This window comes from Bos javanicus, chromosome 8 (assembly GCF_032452875.1).
Source record: "Bos javanicus breed banteng chromosome 8, ARS-OSU_banteng_1.0, whole genome shotgun sequence".
NCBI lineage: Eukaryota > Metazoa > Chordata > Mammalia > Artiodactyla > Bovidae > Bos > Bos javanicus.
The window spans coordinates 13,072,707-13,089,257 of NC_083875.1; the positions used below are offsets into that span (position 1 = coordinate 13,072,707).

A 16,551-nucleotide genomic window follows, 5' to 3' on the forward strand; every position below is an offset into this window, starting at 1 on the left:
CTTCCCGACCCAGGGATTGAACCCGGGTCTCCCGCATTGTAGGCAGATGCTTTACCGTCTGAGCCACTCAGCATGGAAGAAGCTAAACATACTTATGTGGCATTCCATTAGTTGTTCGTGACTGAGATTCTTTCAGTTCAAGCTATTGAAAGCTAATATTAGGGAAAAAACTTAGAAAACTCTTGGACATATTCAGTAAAATTGAAAGAAGAAATAAACTAATTTTAAAATATTAGGACCTCTTTAAATAATATCAGGACCCAAAGAACAGACAAATTTGACACATTAAAAAATAAATTTACATTAGAAAAGATACAGGTGCTCTGTGGGAAAGTTTAAGGATTCTAAATCTAATTTTTAAAAAAGATATAATATACATTTATGTAAGTCAACAGTAATATAATGTGTTAAACTTGACCAATATTTGGCAACATAGTAATATTTATCAAGAGAAATACTTAAAACCCTCTAAAACAGTTAATTGTGGCCAAAACAATATCTTCAAGTCTTAATAACCCAGTAATTCAACATTTAGTAATGTATTTTAAGGAAATAATAAAAAATTCTTATGAAAATTTATGCACACACACGTGTATGACATCAATGATTATAATACTAAACTTTGGAATACTCTTAATTTACAGAATTAGTAAAGAAAATTATGCTATATAATCATGAAGTAATGTTGGGAGAATTAAGCCAAGTTTTTAAATAATTTTATTTCCATGGGAAAATATTCACTATAACATAATGTTAAAATGATAAAAGAGATCCCTAAACTATATATTCAAATACTTTTAATTTTGTCAATGTATATAAATATATGGCATTTGATGAAAACTTATATCTAGAAAAGATTTATTTCTACATGGCTGAGCAAAAGTAACCAGGGTCCTCTTTTTATATAATTAATAGCTGCAAACATTTTATTGAGTCAGAAATATAAAAACTCAAAATCTCTTGAGATAATTGGAATTAAGATAGGGAAAATTAGTGTTAACATGCCCTGGTATAGAATTTGACACCAAACAGCTATGGTGGTAGCTTTTTAAATGTCAGAGTAGGTTAACTGCAAATGCATTTACCAGAATTCCCTTCTTTAAGTTGAATCTGGTTGAAGGTTGGGAAATTTGCTGCATCAATTCCACACTGTAAGTCATGGGTTTATTTCCCAACCATCAATTCCACTTTGTAAATCATGGGCAGTCTTTGCTGTCACACAGGTCAGTGTAAGGTTACACAATCCTCAGCCGGACCTGTTATCCCTGCAGCTCCTGAGGTTCTCTCCTTCCATTTTATAAAATCCTGAGCTAGTTTCCTGTATGTTTCCATGATGTAGCACACCAGCTTTTCTGCTGGCCACTTGCACTATCTGAATTGGAGATCTGGAGGCAAACAGAGACCAGTGTATGTTCCAGAGAAAGACAGATTCAGGTTTTAAGTTTACACTCATTGGTTCACTCATCCTCATGGGTCACTTGGTCTCATGGGTTCTAGTTTGTTTCGTTCACACCATGTCCATCTCTTCTTCCCAGCTGCCAGCGCTGCTGACCTGTGGCTTTGTGCCAGACTCAGATGCAACAGATTGATTGACACCAACTGCTTAAAAGAACTCCCACAGGTCAGGAAAGGTCTAATCCAACCCTCCAATCTATTGGATCTCAGTAGTTCTGCATCTCTGGGTGAATCCTAAAAAACTACAGTTAAATGTGTTAGCCCTGCTGATCTTCCCATTTGTCAGTGTTAATACTTATCATATTCAATATGCTAATCAGTTTTCACTAGTGTCATAATGTATATATGCTCATTTAGCAAGAGAAAATTGTAATTACACTATTGTATTGTCAGTGAAGGAGGACTTGGTGTAAAAAGGCCACTGTTATGTAAAGAGTATAAAAATCACATTTCTGAAAAGTAATGTGAAAGGATACCATTGCCTCCCTCCTACTAGATTTTTCTGTCACCTTCCCACAAACATCTATGTTCTTGGGGAGAGTTTTCTGCCTTTTCTGACATACTTTAAGAATTAGAAACACTTATCCATAGTGGGCTGAAAAGTGGTTTCTGACATCAATTCTATTCTTTCCCCTCTTTGCTTGGGAAACTATTCCTGGGAATCATTGATGTTCTGTTTGAAGCCTGACCTAGATATATTCATCTTAACTTCTAATTTTACCACTTCTTAAGGAGTAGAAAGCCTACTCTTATGACTTTGGATTTTATTCAAGCAAACACTGTCCTGGGGGGAAATATTCTCAGATGTGTTTCCTTCTGATGTCCATGAGTTTCCTGAAAAAATCTGAATTGCAGGAGGGCAATAGCTTACAATTGTTTTTCTCACTACACATTTATCTTCATTCTCCTCTCAGTTTGGACAACTCTTTGCAGCTCTGGAGGCATGAGGAAAGAAGAAAAGGAGATCTTTGTATATATGATATTTCTTTCTGGAGACACGATTAACTTGTCTCAAGGACAACATTTTTTAGATAAATTGCTTTAGTTTAGACATGGGTCCATAAATAGTAAGAATTACAAAGGTCTTGAAGATACAACATAAAAGAATGTTCTCAATCAGGAAATCAGTAACAAGCAGCCCCCTGTTGGAAGACACAAATCTATTTTTAAAAATTTGAAACAAGAGAAACATGCATATAAAAATCATGGCTGATCATCCATTTCTATAGGATTCTGAAATATCGAAGTATCAGCTTTTAGGAGAGCTGAACTATGGCAGAGTTTGCTTTGCTATTCACAAAAACAGAGCCTTACACCTTCTTTACTTTGTTCCAAATTTTATTGACAGACCTCATCGCAGGGCTACCTCAGTCTAATTGAGAACATTTAAATAGTAATAAATATCTAGGATATTATACTTCATGTAAAGTCAGACAAATCCTGAGTTATTGTCTAGATCCATATGGGGAAATATCTTCTTATGATACAGATGGTTCAGCCCTGAAAAATCATGTAACCATTTCTTTTCTTTTCGGTTGACTTGTACGGTCTGTTTTCCAATCTCAGATCTCATTTTCCCACCAGGACTGAACCTGGGCCATGGCAGTGAAAGCCCAGAGTCTGAACCACGAGGCCACGGGGAAATCTCCATTTTTCTCCTTCTTTTCTCTCTTTTTGGACAAGAGAGAATCCAATAGCAAAAACAGCAAATCATTTAGGTGTAAAATATGCTTCAGTTACAATAATCCAGTAGATTTAATCATGAAAACATTAGGCCTCTAATTAAAGGACAAAGATCATTTTATCATAAAATATTGCAAAGGTTTAGCCACTACTCAGAATAGAGACCCTGCACACTGAATACTGAGCTATTGCTCCAAGGGGGAAGTACAGTTCTTGCAAACCTCTGGTCATATATTTTTTCAACTGAAATATCTTTTGTGTTAGATAGGTTGAGTTGTCAAATTCTTGTTTAAAAAAAAAATGTTTTTCTCTTTCACGTAACTCTCTTCCTGTGTAACACTGCATGCATGTGTGCTCAGTCATGTCCTGCTCTTTGTAACACCATGGACTGTAGCCCATGAGGCTCCTCTGTCCATGGGATTTCCCAGTCAAGGATATTGGAGGGACTGCCATTTCCTTCTCCAGGGGATCTTCCCAATCCAGGGATCAAACCTGAGTCTCCTGCATTGGCAGGGGGATTCTTTACCACTAAGCCACCAGGGAAACGCACATTTGCCACTAAGACTTTTTAATTTCATGTTTTGAGGTTTTTATTATTCCTGTACATTTTGTGTAACCCTTGGTAATTGAGGCAGTTTATTTACACTTGCACCTTGAGAAATTATTAATTCACTCATGCATTTTGCAAAGACATTCATGCATAGACACATTTTTTAAAATAAAGATGGCAACCAAAATGGAGAAGTTAGGGATTTTAGGGCTGTTAGTGAGCTGGGGAAATTGTCAAAATCAACTTTTACAGAACTCTGGAATCTAGTCAAATATTTGCAACTACCAAAGGGAAGTTTATTGAATAAATAGACTTCTCTTTTAGAGAAAGAAACACTGTGGCATTTTAAATTGTCCTGTAACTGTGGTGGCCATTAGGAATGCCCACATCTCATTGCTGAGGAACTTTGTAGAATGTTACATGATTTCTGAGAAGAAGTCCATCATAACTGTTATTCTTATTCTTCTCTAGGTAATTTAATTTCTGGCTCTTTTAACCATTTTTCTTTGTCTTTGGTTTTCTGCTGGTTGATTATGATATACCTAGATGCAGGTTTTGGATTTGGTATGTCATTAAATTTGGAAAAGTTTTTATAATTATTCAAATATTCTATATATAAAGTATGTATATATTTGTTTTTCTTTCTTTTTTTTGCTATCATTGTGTGTGAATATTGTATCTTTTGAAAATTTCCTATAGTTTCTGGATCTTAGATCTTTTTCATCCTTTTTCTCTTTGCATTTCACTTTGGGATATTTTTATTAACAAGTCTTTAAACTCACTGATTATTTCTTTAGCCATGGTGAATCTGATGAACTACATAAAGGCATTTTTCATTATTTTTATAGTGTTTTGGATTTGTAGAAGTTAACTTTTATCCTTTCTAAGAATTTCTACCTTTCCTTACGGTTCTCATCTATTTCATGTTATCTTTTTTTTTTTTTCCCCACTAGACCCCTTAACATATTAATCATAATTATTTAAAGTTTTCTCTCTAATTTCAACATCTGTGTAATATCTGATAAAGGTGTGACTATGATTTTTGCTGAATTTTTGTGTGCCTTATTTACTTATTTTTTTTGTCAAAAACCAGACATATTACATAATGTGAACTGAGGTAAGTGATGTGCAAATGTGAAGATTTATGCTAATCTGACTAGGAGTTGGCTTTGTTTAATGCTCACTATAGCTGTAGATTTCAGAGACTCAAAATCTTGTAGGGTCCCTTTTTTTTCCCTTCTTGACTTTGGGCTTCCCCCTGTACTCTTCCTCAGAGAGAGGCTGTGTCTTCTAGCATTTCCACCTATAGTTCACTTTTACGATACTAGAACTGTGTTGGTTGTCTGGTAATATATGAAGGAGAGTGCACATTGTGTAATATTTCAATTAAGTCTCCATATTTCACTGGGTTTGTATTTCTGGCATATGCCTTTCCTGAATGCTTTTTCTTGGGCAGCATTTCCACACTGTAGGTGAGACAGGAAGGCTCAATGGCACTGGCCAGGCTCCAGGATAAGGCTCTAGAAGAGCCATTCATTCTGCAGAGGAGAGCTTTCTATGGAGAAAGCTCTGAATGAGATTTAAAAGGTTTACTCCCCCCTTTACTCTTCCACACCATATGGGATAGTTAATTCAATCTTCACTTTGACAGCCTAGTAGATTTCCTGGATATGTAACCTATAAAAGTGTGCCTAGCCCCTCCCATAGCTATCTCTGGTGGTGGGTCACTGGGAGTATCTCACTCTCAAGTTAGTCTTACAGTTTGCAGTTCCAGTGGTTACTGCTCCAGGAAAGAGCTTAGTTGTGACACTTTAGATTCTCCTTTCTCACTCAATTTTGGGATGGTGGTTTTTCCTACACATGTGATTTTTCTTACAGGTACAAAAAAACTCATTGAGTTTCTTTTTGCTTCAGTTTTCCTTCTTGTAAGGATGAGAGTGATGACTTTTAAGCTCTTTACATATTGGAATTGACACCAAAATTTTCATTTTAATTAAAAGTGTGTTTTTTTTTAATTTCCAAATATTTTGATGTATCTCAAATATTTGGAAAAAAAGTATCTTCCAGATACTTCTTTATACTGATTATTAGTACTTTGAGACAATAATTTGTATTATTGCTTTGGTTTTAAATGTATTAATATGTGTTTTTGGACTGAGGATGTTGTTTATTTGGGGGTAATATTCTATTCAAGCTTAAAAATGTTTATTTTGCTTTTATTGGATTTTGTATTCCTTAGGTGTCAATTGGATCAAGTTATGAATGTTTGTACTTTTGATACAAGATTCTAAACTATTTCCTCTTTCAATGAAAATATCATATAGTGGTTTTCTTCCATCCTTTCCTTCCACATTTGTTACTTGAATAAAGAATTCAGAAATGTCTGGAAGGGTGACTGCAGGGCCTAGAATTGAAAGATTTGCCCTCTGTCCTCTTCAAAATGCCTAAAACTTTCTTGCTGAAATAAGCAAATCACAGCTGAATTTCCTTCTTGTATTTTTTTTTTTTTGTAGTTTCTAGTCTTCAATTTTTACTAAAAAATTTAAAACTTATTCTCAAACTACAAATTAACCCTATCAAAGTTTATCAATTTTAAACTCATTGGCCTATTGCAGAGAAGACCTTTCATGTAGTCATTTTACTTCCTTATTCAGTATATGAAAATCCCTGGTTCACTCAATGTAGTATAATATTCCAGGATAGGAGGCAAAGTCTTTGTCACATTCATGCAAATTTGGGAAACAATGAGTTATGTCTTAGGTCACATCGAATTTGTAATGTGTTGCCTGCCATATATCACAGACATTCAATAATTTTCTATGCATCTCCTGGGTTATTCAACTAATTAAAGTTTTGATAATTAAGGAAGCATTTCCTATTCTGAGGCTGTCAAACATAATTGTGTCAGATGACTCCATAAAGTAACATTTAGCTGGTGACTCTAGTCAAACCTTAAATGGTGTCCCAAAGAGGTTCATGTAAAAGCTCTTTATTTTGTGACATCGGCAAACACAAGGTATAAAAAAAGAACACAAGCTGCTTGCACTGAGATGACAGGTGTCTTTCCAATTGTATGCTGAAGAGAAAGGGCATCACTTGTCATATCAAATATAACATATTTAAAACATTGTTTTGTAAAGGCACTGTTTTAAGTTTCTTTTCTTTCCTTCAAATCACAAACCAAAATTAGTAATTCAGGAGAACTTGACTTCATAAATATCTTTTCCATTGGTGATAGTTTTTAGTTTTCTTCTTTTTGATTGGCAAATTGGTAGGCGACATGAGTATGTCTCAAGACACTAATTTGAATTGGGGCAAATATACATTCTAATGATTTTGTTACTGTTACAAACTGTGCTACACTCTCATGAAAAAGTTCTCCTGAGGTGTTAAAGGGCGTCCCTGGTGACTAGTGGTAAAGAATCCACCTGCCAATGCAGGAGACTCCAGTTGATCCCTGGGTCAGGAAGATCCCCTAGAATAGGAAATGGCAACCCACTCTCGCCTGGAGAATCCCATGGACAGAGGAGACTGTCGGGCTACGGTCAATCGGGTCACAGAGAGTTGGACAGGACTTAGGGACTAAACAACAGCAACAACAAATATTAAAAGTTGAGACCAATAGTATTTCTTTAAAAAGTTGATCTATCCTAGAGGCGCCTGCACAAAGTGGATGGAGGAAGCTGGAGAGAGTGAGTAGGAAAAGGAGAAGGTGAGCGCTCACAGTACCCAGTCGGAGGGTGCGCAGGCAGTTTGTATCCAGTTTGTGACTTGATGGTAGCCTCCATGGACCTTGCTGCTGCCTCTGTCTCTATTTAACAGGAGAGGAAGCATTGCAGAGGGGTGGAAAATAGCAGAGCTGCGGATGTTGCTAGAGGAGGAAATCCCCTTTGGCTAGGGGGCCCTGATAGAAGGTTACCAGAACCCAACCCGGGTGGCAGACTACTGTGAAAAGAACTGCATACAGCTACTAGACAAGAGAAAAGCTTTAGAAGAGACCAAGCCTACACAATCCTATCGCTAGCTATTCTTGCTTATCAGATAAATGTATTAGTTAACAGTGCTCCAATTGCTAGTTAACAATGCTCCAACCCAAGCCTCTCAGCTCTAGGTAATGGAGTTTTCCATCAGACTGGACATTTATAAAGAGAAAGTGGCTCAAAGAGAGATTAATATTTTGACCACAAATAAGAATACAACAAGAACTTACAAAATAATAGCTAATGTAAATATGGAGCATCCTGTAAGTTATGTTCGGAAACCTACTGACCACAGAGTTCTGGATAACGTGGGCCATGGTGTCGAGCATGGAAATAACCAGCTTGCAAGAACTGGTGCACTGTCAAGAACAAATCCTACTCCTCAGAAACCACTGCACCCTCCCATGTCAAGCTGGGGAACGTTGGGATGAAATATTCCTTACAAAACCCTGGAACCCGCTCGGTCTCCAGCAGTTCTTAATGACTACATGACAAGTCCTGCTAGCCTTGGAAGTGAACATAATCTGGCAGGACAGTTTCTTTATAAGTCAGAGACTAGGGACACACAGTGGAAGCAACAGTATTGGCATTGCCTACACCCTCACCACCCACTACTGGACCAAGTTACTGATAATAGAGCTCCACCACTGATACCTCCACTGGATGACATTCCCGTGTTTGATGACTCCGCCACCACTGAATTATGAAGTTGAGAAGGCTGCTGTAGTTTGTATAATGACCCATATGCAGTTGGAGATCCTGCTTGGGTGCCCAAGAATTATATTGAGAAAGGTAGGGTACAGGCGTCATTGAATTGCTGTAAAGGGAAAGAACTCATTATAGTATTTTAGAGCTGTGGTCATGTATGGATGTGAAAGTTGGACTGTGAAGAAGCTGAGCACTGAAGGATTGATGCTTTTGAACTGTGGTGTTGGAGAAGACTCTTGAGAGTCCCTTGGACTGCAAGGAGATTCAACCAGTCCATTCTGAAGGAGATCAGCCCTGGGTGTTCTTTGGAAGGACTGATGCTAAAGCTGAAACTCCAATACTTTGGCCACCTCATGGGAAGAATTGACTCATTGGAAAAGACCCTGATGCTGGGAGGGATTGGGGGCAGGAGGAGAAGGGGACGACAGAGGATGAGATGGCTTGATAGCATCATGACTCGATGGACATGAGTTTGGGTGAACTCCAGGTGATGGACAGGGAGGCCTGGCGTGCTGCGATTCATGGGGTCGCAAAGAGTTGGACACGACTGAGCAACTGAACTGAACTGAAAGAACAGCTGGTCCTGTGTTTCTCCACCTTTTAAATAGTCTTTCAAGCCAAGATGATTTAGTTCCCATACATTCCTAACATGAGCGAGTGTTGCTTATTTTTTATTTATTTTTAAATTGGATATAGTTGATTGACAATGTTATGTTAGTTTCTGGTATATAGCAAAGTGATTCAGTTAATGTGTGTGCATGCTCAGTCACCTCTGATTCTTTGTGACCCCATGGACTGTAATCCATCAGACTCCTCTGTCCATGGAATTTCCTAGGCAAGAATACTGGAGTGGGTTGCCATTTCCTTCTCCATGAAATCTTCCTTACTCAGGTATCACACCCACATCTCCTGCATTGGCAGGCAGATTTGTTATCAATGAGCCACCTGGGAAGCCTCATGCCATACACTAGGGCCTTGCTACTAATCTGTTTTATATATAGTAGTTTGTGTCTGCTAATCCCAAAGTCCTAGTTTATTCCCAACCTACTCTCCTCCCCTTTGGTAAGCATGGGTTTGTTTTCTATGTTTGTGGGTCCCTTTCTGTTTTGTAGGTGGGTTCATTTGTATCCATTTTTAGATTCCATACATATGTGATATCACATAGTAAAAAAAATGTTTGATCTATTCCAATTTCAAAAGCATAAAAAAATTGTCTATCCCAATTTCAAATGTATCTCAACAAGAAGGACAAAAAGTAAGTTCCTTTGTGATATTTTTTTTAAAAAGTCCCATTTTATAGGATATTTTACTATTAATATCAGCATATATTAGGTTTATCATATACATATTAGTGTCATCAAATATGTGTATCTAGAAATTTATGGTTATGATCACAAATGCAAATTATAAAAATCATTTTTCACACATTTAAAAGAGATTTATTTATTTTTAGTTTTGGCTGCACTGCATCTTTTTTCTGTGTATGGGCTTTCACTAGTTCCGGTGAGAGGGGGTTACTCTTTGTTTAGGTCCACAAGCTTCGTACTATGGTGATTTCTCTTGTTGCAGAGCCTGGGCTCTAGGGCATGAGAGCTTACTAGTTGCAGTGGCATGGGAGATCCTTTTGGACCAGGGATCGAACCCATTTCTCCTGCATTGGCAAAGGATTCTTAATAACTTGACCCTCAGGGACGTCCCTAAAAATCATTTTTAAACAAGAGGAATTTTACTTCATTCCTACGTTGTTATAAGTGATGGATTGTGTTTACTTCCATAATTCCTTATAAAACAGAAATTTGCCCCGAGATTATGCATAAAATAGTAGAAATGCATTCTAAAAGCCCTTATATAGAAATACTAACATACATTTTACAGTATGTATTAGGTTTGTTTTCTTAGAACTGTTATGGAAATAATTCTAATGTAGGAGGATTCAGTACAAACAAGTTTTAGAAAATGTGCCTCAATGAATGAAACATACCGGTGGAGGTGTTGGTATTTATCATCATGGCAGGTGAAAGGAAAATCTGTTGCAGACTTTCTAGATACTTCCTGCGCATCTCTCGAGGCAAGATAAGTAGTTCTGAAAACTTCACATCAGACCTATTTCCTTTTATGTGTCTATTGGCACTTTTCACTACACAAACCCAAAATATCTTGAGCAGAGTATCAGCTACATGTATGGAATTTAAATTGATCTTTGAGAAGATAAAGGTGTTTGCCTTTAGAGAAGCATATTTGAAATTTTACTTTTCTGTGAAAAGCATAGAAACAAATAATTTAACAACTTGTTGAATAATATTAAAATAATTTAAGAAATCAAAATATTGCTTTCCTTTTGGATATCATTTGTCAGCTTAGATGTCAAAGACTTAAATATATACCAATGAATTTAGTTTAAAAATGTATGGGTTAAGAAACATAGAAAGACATATTTTTTAATCACTGTATTTTTTCTCATTTTGATTTACAGTCTTTGTGATTTTAAAATGTTTATTCATAGCAGAAATTGTTATATACTTAAAGTGACTCCTTGCTTTCAAATAGAGTAGCTTTAGAAAAAAAGGGAAATGTCACTTGCCTCATAAATGCTGAATGTGATCCTTCCAGCAGGGAGGCAAAGTGATATATGAGTGAGGATGTGATAGGTTTCATCATTCAGACTACTTCTAGCCGATTATGAAGGTGGGCTTGGGGGCACTTTGCTAAGAATGGTTTTCCTTCTGATGATGTGAGGAGTGGCACTCTGACTCCATAGTCCATTTTTAATGCAACGAGACTGCTGTTACCAACCTTGTCGTGTACAATGGACGACTCCCCATATCCCCCTTTTCCTAAACTGTGGCAACCACCATCATCTACTTGCTACTTCTAAGATTTTGAAATTTTAGATACCTTATTTAAATGAATCATACAATATTTGCCTTCTGCAACTTGCTTATTTCATTTAGCATAACATATTAGGTTCATCGTGTTTTTGTAAGTAGAGGTATTTCCTTTTTTAAGACTGAATGGTAATCCATTATATGTGTATACCACATTTTCTTTATCCATTCTTCTGTCAGTGGGTATTTGGGTTGTTTCTATATTCTTGCTTTAGTGAATAACGCCACAGTGAACATAGGACTGCAACTATCTCTTCAAGATCCTGATTTCATTTCTTTTGCATATATGCCAAGAAGTAGAATTGCTAAATCATATGGTATATATAATTCTAATTTTTGGAGAAAGCTCCATGTAGCAAATGCACCCTTTTACAGTTCCATCAGTAGTGTACACAGTTTACAAACTCAGCATATCCTTGGTAATAATAATAATTTTTTGGTGATAGCTGTCCTATAGGTGTGAGGTGATGTCTCATTTTGGTGGTTTTGATTTGCAACTTCCTGATGATTAGTGATATGGAGCACCTTTTCATATACCTGGTGGTTATTTGCATGTGTTGTTTGGAGAAATATCTCTTCAGGTCTTATGCCCATGTTTTAATCAGGTTGTTGTTATTTTTATTGCTAATGAGTTGTAGTAGTTTCTTATATATTTTGGATGTTAACCACTAATCAGATAAGTTGTTTACAAATATTTTCTCTCTCTCTCTAGGTTGCCTTTTCACTCTTGTTTCTTCTATTATACAAAAGTTGTTTTTTTATATAGTCCCTCATGTTTATTTTTGTTTTTGTTCCCTATGCTTTTGCTTTCATATCCAAGAATTTGCTAAGACTAATACCAGGTAAGCCTTTTCCTTATTTTTTTCTATGGTTTTTAGAGTTTCATGTCTTACACTTGGGTGCTTAATATATTTCAAGTTGCTTTTGCATATGGTATAAGATAGGTGTCCAATTTATTCTTTTACATGTAGATATCCAGTTTTTCCAGTGCTATTTGTTGAAGAAACTATCCTTTCCCCTTTGGGGTATTCTTGGCACTCTTGTTACCAACTGTGCCTGTGCAGTGGGAAGCCAGAGGACAATGATGGGGGCCTCAGTGGTCCTGGTGTGCAGACTGGTCATCTGATTTGGGTGTTGGAAAAAAGACCAACTGAACCATGTAACAGCTGCTTCCCTCTGAAGTTTCCCTCAGGACAGAGGGAGCTCTGGCACACTAAACTCTGTAGTTTTATCCAATGAAGCAAATGATTAGAAGTCTTGGTCCCAGACTTATCTCAACTTATTATTAAAGTTTAAATGAGTTACAAGCTTAATCCTCTGATAAAATATCTCTTGTAGGGGGGAAATGAAAGAAGGAGATTAAATAGCCAAAAAAAGTTCAACAAATAAAACAAGAAAAAAATCAGTCAAATAATTAATTAAAAGGTGGGGTGAGAAAACACAAATAAAATTTGTATCTATCAAAAAAGAAAGTAAACAAATTTAAAACACATGCAGAAATACAAATACAAGATGATTGCAAATTGTAGGAATGTTACCTGAAAAGATTGGTTAGATTACCTTTGCATGAGTGCATGCTAAGTCTCTTCAGTTGTCCGACACTTTGCAACCTTATGGACCATAGCTCATCGGGCTCCTCTGTCCATGGAATTTCCAGGCCAGAATACTGGGTTGAGTTGCCATGCTCTTTTCCAGAGGATCGTCCCAACAGAGGGATCAAGCCTGTGTCTTTTAAGTCTCCTGCATTGGCATGCAGGTGTTTTACTACTAGTATCACCTGGGAAGCCCAAAGATTACCTTTAGTTAACAAATTGAGCCATTTGGGGATCTAAAACTTTTTATTGGTTTAACAGTATTTTCAACCATTTAATTGAATGTCTTAACCCTTCCCACAGTTCTGAACCCGCTGCCTCCTCTCATGGAAATGTGAAAATTACTTATATGATTGCCTCGAGCACATATTTTATTATGTTTTTAAGATAACTTCCTGGTACTACATCACACATTCTTAGGATTAAGTTTCCTTTAATAAGTCTTATACTTTCTAAAAGAAAATTACCCAAAAGTGATAGGATTCAACCATATCAACAGACTTTTGAACAAATAAACTTATAACAAAATAGAGTCACAGACACAGAAAACAAACTTATGGTTACCAAAGGGGAAAGGGGATGGAGGGATAAAGCAGGAGTTTGGGATTAACATAAACACACTACTATATATAAAATAGAAAACCAACAAGGACCTACTGGAGAGGACAGGGAACTGTACTTAGTATTTTGTAATAAGCTATAGGGAAAAAGAATATGAAAAGAAAATATATGTATAACTGCCTCATTTTGATATACACTTGAAACTAGCAAAACACCATACATCAACTATGTGTGTGTGCCCAGTGGTTACCAGCTCTTTGTGACCCCGTGGACTGTAGCCTGCCACGCTCTCTGTCCATGGGATTATCCCAGCAAGAATATACTTCAATTTAAAAAAAAAAAAAACCAGACTTTTGATAAACATGTTTAATTATTTTTTTTTGCAGAAGTTGCATTTTGTTTCTTCTTTTGAACTTACCAACACTGCATTATGTATAACCCATAGGCCTGTAACATTTACAAGCATCACTTGGTTTTCAAGTGTCCCAGAAATTCTACTGAACATATGGTAGGTGCACACATTTTCCCAGGGCAGAACCAGTATACAACACCCAAGTCAGAATGTGGAGCATGGCTAGGGCTAGAAGTCCCCGAGGTGATGATGTACCTCCCCTTTGCAGAGCAGTTTGATATCGATCATAGAGAAAGAGCAACCGAAAGATACTATTGACAGGGAAATTTTAGCTTTGATGTACTTCATTGTAATTGTCCCTTAACATTTAATGAAAGGAAGAGGTGGTAGAGTGTTAGAAAACCAAGTAGAACAAGTGTGAACAAGTGAAGCGCACAGAAGCATGGACTTTTCCTGTGTGTGTGCGCTCAGTTGTGCCTGACTCTTTGTGACTCCCATGGACAGGCTGCAACCCAGCAGCTTCCTCTGTCAATGGGATTTTCCAGGCAAGAATACTGGAGTGGATGCATTTATTCCTCTCGGGGATCTTCCTGACCCAGGGATCGAATCTGCATCTCCTATGTCTCCTGGATTGCTGGCATATTCTTTGCTACCAGGGAAGCCCCCAGTCAAACATATATACATTCAAAAGTAGGGAAAAAAACAAACAAAAAAAAACACCTTGAAAGTCCAGTAATCTCCATAGCAATTTTTCCTTTAGCTTTTTTCATTCAGTGAAATTTGAAAGAGCAAATAGAATGAATTCTCATTATTAAATTATTGACTAGTTCACAGGAGATATAATAAATTAGGACAAAACAAAATATTTCTCACCAAAAGTGTTCATAGGAATTTCTAGAAATCTGTGCATGTTTAATATAGATACTAGTGAAAAAGGCGGAGAAGGCAATGGCACTCCACTCCAGTACTCTTGCCTGGAAAATCCCATGGACGGAGGAGCCTGGTAGGCTGCAGTCCATGGGGTCGCTAAGAGTCGGGCACGACTGAGCGATTTCACTTTCACTTTTCACTTTCGTGCATTGGAGAAGGAAATGGCAACCCATTCCAGTGTTCTTGCCTGGAGAATCCCAGGGACAGGGGAGCCTGGCGGGCTGCCGTCTATGGGGTTGCACAGAATCGGACACGACTGAAGCGACTTAACGGCAGCAGCAGCAGCAGTGAAAAAGGAGGGTCCTATTGTCTTTGGTAAACACTCTGCCTTTTCTTTAAGGGTAGCTTTTTAAGTAAATATTTAGTAGATTTCCTAGTTTTACTGCAATCTCAATACTATACACTTTAAAGCACAGTTGAAGATAATCTGAACACCTCATAAAAAAATTTACATTTTCCAAAAGGGGAAAAAAAGAGTAGTGAGAGGAGTAGCATTGTTTTATATATTTGCAAATTTCTTAATAGAATTGATCTTTTTCAAAAAACTAGTCTGGTGGTTACCAAGGGCAAAAGGCTGGGGGAGATGTTTATCAAGGAGTAAAAACTTCCAGTTATAAGATGAATAAGTTCTGGAGATCTAATATACAGCATAGTGATCATAGTTAATAATTCTAAATTCCATATTGAAAGTCGCTAAGGGAGTGAATCTTAAATGTTCTCACCACAAAAAGAAATGGTAATTATGTGACAGGATGCAGATGTTAGCTAATGTTATGGTGATTATCATTTTGCAATATGTAAATGTATCCAATCAACATGTCATACACCTTAAATTTACCCAATGTCTTATGTCCACTGCATCTCAGTAAAGCTGGAAAGATATTTAAAAAAAAAAAAAGGAAAAAATTGAGGAAAGGCAAGAAATGAGGAAAGCTTGATATAAAGGCCAGAAGGGGGACAGAAAACTCTCTGACTTCAGTGGTATTTACACTCTACTTGAGGGGCTTTGTTAAAATCTTTAAAGTGATATTCCAATTGATGCCTTTGCCCTCTCATCACCTTCTGATCTCCAAATAATTAAAATAGTTTAAGAATATAAGGACAATGATCACAGATCAAAATAATAGAATATCCCTTTGTTTAATTTAATTTTTTCATTTTTTGGTTTACCTTCTAATACAATAAAGCCATTCACCTCCTTTACTCATTTTGCGTATTTCAACAAAACTCAACATGATGACTATATTTTACCCTTGTGTGTGTATATATATATATATATATATATATATACATCCTGCTATTTTGTTCTCTTTGAAAAACAGTAGACAAAATATAGTGATACTATCAACATGAAATAACTAAGACTCTTTTAAAGTGCTTATTTAAATTCATTTCTGAATTCAAACTAAAAGTTAAAATTTTCTTATCAATAGTGTCTTTATTTGGAAATAATATTTTCAAATAATTATTTGGAAAAATACACTGGAAATAAACTTTACTCACTTGAAACTTATTAGAAGAATGGAATATTACTGAAGTCTTCTTTTAAATGTGTTGTTATAATCCAAGGGAAGGCTATATTCAAAGATAAATTCCTCTTGTCTGTTTCATCCTTCATCATGATCAGAGTAAGCAAGACTTTCTTTGTGATTCCTGAAGAGAGACAGGCTTCAATATATTTGTATAAAAATCAGAACATTTAAATAGGATGTTGTCCCACAATCCGTTATAAAGTCCTTTTAAAGTTATTATTTCTTATGTTATAGTGACTCATCATCTTTAGAGTATGCAACAAATTCAACTTTGCAATTAATTTTAAGGCTATTTTTGTCTGAGGATGATGGCTAAATTTTGC

The 16,551-nt window shown here is 36.4% G+C and overlaps 1 pseudogene; it reads left to right on the forward strand.

The window, feature by feature from the left end:
• The window catches only part of LOC133253360 (abl interactor 1-like), a 37,399-nt pseudogene extending 23,315 nt beyond the window's left edge, over positions 1-14,084 (forward strand).
• Positions 14,085-16,551: the final 2,467 nt, after the last annotated feature.